A 4,948-nucleotide genomic window follows, 5' to 3' on the forward strand; every position below is an offset into this window, starting at 1 on the left:
TGCATTTCCATTTCTGCTTTTAGCAGATGCTTTTTTGATACTTTTTACTGTGAATTCAAGCAATAAAGATTTCATCTGAGAATTGAACACTGGACTAGTTTAGCTGGTAGAAATACAGTTTACTATTAATTTACACTACATGACTTTAAGCAATTTTAGACATCATTAGGCCTTTTTCAGGCCGTTCCCTGTACTTGAGGATCTGCACATGTTTAAACTGTTTTAGCCCCTAAAACTCCCTCATATCACTGTTAAACTCTCTTCACTAACTAGTATATATTCTAGAACTCAATCTAGCAAAGCTCAGATTTTCAGTGACTTCCGAATTTTAATTGCTTTGAAATGTTTTAATTCAAAATCACCAATTGCTGTGTTTTCGTGACTTTTGAGCACTTTGAGCACATCGATCACCTCCTCGAGATTCATGATTAAAAGCTGTCTTTCATTTAAGCTTTTTCTTGCCATCATGCAGTCGCAGCCGCAAATCCAGAATTGCTAAAAACAGAAGTGCTCAGTAGTTTGATGGAAAATAACATGCGATTGGTTTCCTCTTTCATAGTCTTGCTTACTCTACATCTCATGGTTCAGCCCAAACACGTATGTTAAAGCTCACGCTATACAATCCTTATCAACATACAGTACATGTCAGACAAAATATTTACAAATGCAACGAGATATGTGCTTTATATAAACCATAAAACTCCCAAAGTCAAACATAAGTGAAAATAAGTGCTCGATTTTCCAGGGAAGGTGCACGCACAATTCTTCTCACTGCATGCGTGAGTTCTCATCCGTGTCTTCTGGCTCTTTAATGTTTAAAAGCTTAAATTAATTTAGTTTAAACACAGATAGTAATGTGTGCTGTTCAGGTCTCACATGCGCATGTGCGCTATCAAAACCCGGGTGATGACGGCATCAATGACTGCTCTTATTCCAGCATACGGCACTCGCATTTAACAAGGAGTGACAGGTTTGTCCACGTTTCTTTTTTCTTTTTTTGTTACTCGCTGATGTTGTAATGTATTGGGAAGCCAGAATGCGTATCCACTGACAGAAACATTAGCCAAACTTTAAATTTTTTACCAAACCATATTACAGATGCCTTGTCAGATTTAAGAACTGACAAGGCATCCTAGAAAATTTTCACCCCTAGAAAACACACTCCTCCTGAAGCTGCTGTGGATCGTTTGAGTGGTTCGGAGTGAACGTCACCTTGCCGTACTGAACCTCCTCTTCCTCCTCCTCCTCTTCCTCCTCTTCCTCCTCCTCCCTTCTCTTTGTCTGCAGTTGGACCGCGGCGTATTCCACATCAGCATCAGGGAGCGATTCTGCGGAGAAACAATGACAAGACGAGACATTACTGGACGTCTATACTCATTCTGGATAGCTGTTAGTCACTGCTAGTCTACTGCAGAAATAGCAGCTTTACCACAACTGCTAACTGACAAATTAAGCTTTTCAGGAGTGACACCATTTCACTGAGAAAGTAGCAAACAATAATGATGAAAAAATATCAAATCCAGTGCAAGTTAAACTAGCGAGTGGTTCGGAGTGAACGTCACCTCGCCGTACTGAACCTCCTCTTCCTCCTCCTCCTCCTCCTCCTCCTCCTCTTCCTCCTCTTCCTCCTCCTCCATTCTCTTTGTCTGCAGTTGGACCGCGGCGTATTCCACATCAGCATCAGGGAGCGATTCTGCGGAGAAACAATGACAAGACGAGACATTACTGGACGTCTATACTCATTCTGGATAGCTGTTAGTCACTGCTAGTCTACTGCAGAAATAGCAGCTTTAACACAACTGCTAACTGACAAATTAAGCTTTTCAGGAGTGACACCATTTCACTGAGAAAGTAGCAAACAATAATGATGAAAAAATATCAAATCCAGTGCAAGTTAAACTAGCGATGGGAAGATCGGATCATTTTAACAACTCTCTTTTAAGCTGGTCCTTAATTGTAAGCTCATAACCAGTTTCAGGACCAACTATAGCCCAGCTTAAACCAGCTCAAACCAGCTGCCATGCTTCAAAACATTCCTAACCAGCATATATTTGTCAACAGGGAAATTTAGTTTATGACCCAAGATCAAAAACTACATTAAAGCTGCATTACGTAAGTTTTGCCTCTTTGTCGCCATCTCTGTTTGAAACCTGCAATTGCAGTTATTTGCAGAATTATATTCTTTATGCGTGGTGTGCATCGGCATGGCTCCTCAGCGCGGATTAATCTAATGTTTTGAGGTGTATGTGTGGCTGTCAGTCACCGCACCAGCGTGGCTATTTACTGTATTTCAGAATTACAGATACTAAGTCTTGGAAGTATGTCCAAAATAAGAAGTTTCACCGGAAAATGTCATCTGAACAAGTAACATGTCTGTCACTTTTACAATAAATCGCACTACCAATGGTGATTAAATCTAATGATCGCAAAATTAGATCAGACGAGTTCAAACCGTGCAAATTATTGTTATACTTTGTTCTAAAATTGTTAATGTTAACAACATCTACATTGCTTAACTAAACTTCTTTGAGTTTCTTACCTGTATTCTCCTTTTCACCCTTTTTCTCATGAGAGATATCAGCGTATATGAGCTCCGTATCTCCAGCTGACGGGAAAACACTGACATTAGCAACAGATCAACTACAATCTCATATTTCAGTCATTAAAGTATTGCCTTCAAAACTATCCTCAGAACAGATCATGCTGGCTAAACGTTTTTCACATATCAGACTGTTTGCATGTAACGCATTGAGAAAAAGGCAAGGAAAGAATACAGTAAGTGAGGTCATATATTCACCAATCTTTGATTTATTGGATTTCATTCATGAAACTTTTGTAAATATATGAGTAAATTCTGAGTAAATTGCACATAGAAAGTACCTTCCCAAAAAATCCACAAACACTTCATTAAACCTCATACTTCATAGTTAAACATGTATGTTAATGAATTCCAGTCAATTGTAAACAAGGCATGCATGCCTGCACATTTATAATTGGCTATTTATTTTCACAATTAACTAACTGGTTAACTAATTAATTTGTAATTATACTGTATATTATTATGGTAAATAGTGTTATTATAAATTATATAAAAAATTATAAATAAATGCTCAAAACAAATTCATTGTATGTGTAAACATACCTGGTACTAAAGCTCTTTCTGATTCTGATTAAAATGTAGTGTCAAAAGAATACTGAACATTTAAATGTTTTATGCATGTTTCACATGTTGGGAGTATTTTTTTTTCAAACCAACTAACAATGTGAAAATACAAACACTTTTGTGAATCATAACAGCTTTATTAATAATTGTCATGATGCTTGAGGAATAATATTGTTTCAAAGCCTTTCTGCCATTTTGCACCAATTTTAACCCCAGAAAGTTTGTAAAATCTCCACCAAAACTGGCTCAGATCATCTTCATCACATCTATAATGTTTCTACTTTGGCTTTTGGTGTAATTGTGTTTGAAGCTGTCTGTAAGAGAGTGCAATGAACAAACACATCTCTGCAGCATATATAACACATAAGCTACAAATAGTACTACATTTGAACCTTCATCAGTTAGTATATGAACTAGAGATTTAAACACACTGACCTGGTGTCGACTTGAGCTGCTTCTTCTTGTAAATATAACACACGGTGAAGAACAGCAGAATGAGGACCAGAGCAACGCAGCCCAAAGCAATCAGAGAGAATTTTAAAACTATGGAAGAAAAAACACAAGGTCACTTAAAACAACCTCCAAAACTGCTTTGAAAAGTTCATTCATAACAACTGCAACAGCAACAAGAACAGAACAACTTCATGCAATTAACAGCACAGTGAATTAGTTCAAAAATCATATTAGCTACAGAAGAGCCTGTAAATCCCTCACTGCCATCATTATTATTGGGTTTATTGGTAATTTGCAGTATTTGTTGTTGTTCAGCACTCACACATTCGTGGAAATTCTTCAAGGCTCTGAGTGTGAGTTTGATTCGTATCTGCTGATGAGAAACTCGTACCATTTTCTGATGACTGTGTCGACGTAGAGGTCAAACTAGAGGTCACAGCTGCAGTAGTTGGTCCTGAAATAAAACATCAGCACAGAATCACCTGCTTTCTCTCTTAATATGAAGTACTACATTTTTGAAGAATTAAATGGGCAATTAAGAGAATCGATTTGTCTGAATCTCATGAAAACAAGGACACATTCCAGGTCACATTTCAGTTCAGAACTGCATGTAGTAATACTGTAAATATTTTGCATGTTTCATTTAATGTTTTTATGGGCATTAAACTGTTTTGAATTGTAATATTTACCCCTCAAATATAATTTCTGACATATGAGGAAAATGCAAAAAAATTAAAAATAATAATAATAATACATGAATGCAAATAAATAAATAAAATTATATTATAAAAAGTAAAGTATACATACTGTAATTATAGTATTTTTCCATCTTTATATTAAGTTATAATTAAAATCTAATTAAAATCATCATATTATCATCAAAAATGTACCTGAGAGAAATTTATCATATGCAACTGCAGTAATAAAAATCAAATAAATTATCTTTGTAAATAATGGCAATTACAAAAATAAACTAAATTCTTGAACATTATAGTAATGAAAATTTAGGATATGGGAGTGTTTTTAAGTGTCATGCAAATAATATCACAATGCAAATAAAATGAATGGTTGTAAAATAGTCCTTATGCAAAATATAATTTCTTTTGATTTTTTGGGTGAAATTTTTGTTTGTTGTTTATAATTTAGTGCCACTCCAGCTACTGTCAAGAAATAAGTGAAAACAAGTAATATATATATATATATAAACAAATAAGAAAAAGTTTTTAAAAAGTTTATTGTTGATTTAAAAAAAATCTAAATCTGGTAACACTTCATTCAAAATCTTTTATTATGAATTAACAAAAAAAAAAAAAAAAAGGAGAGTCCTAGAGG

This window comes from Sinocyclocheilus rhinocerous, unplaced genomic scaffold, assembly GCF_001515625.1.
Source record: "Sinocyclocheilus rhinocerous isolate Xijiao unplaced genomic scaffold, SAMN03320098_v1.1 scaffold1696, whole genome shotgun sequence".
Taxonomy (NCBI): domain Eukaryota; kingdom Metazoa; phylum Chordata; class Actinopteri; order Cypriniformes; family Cyprinidae; genus Sinocyclocheilus; species Sinocyclocheilus rhinocerous.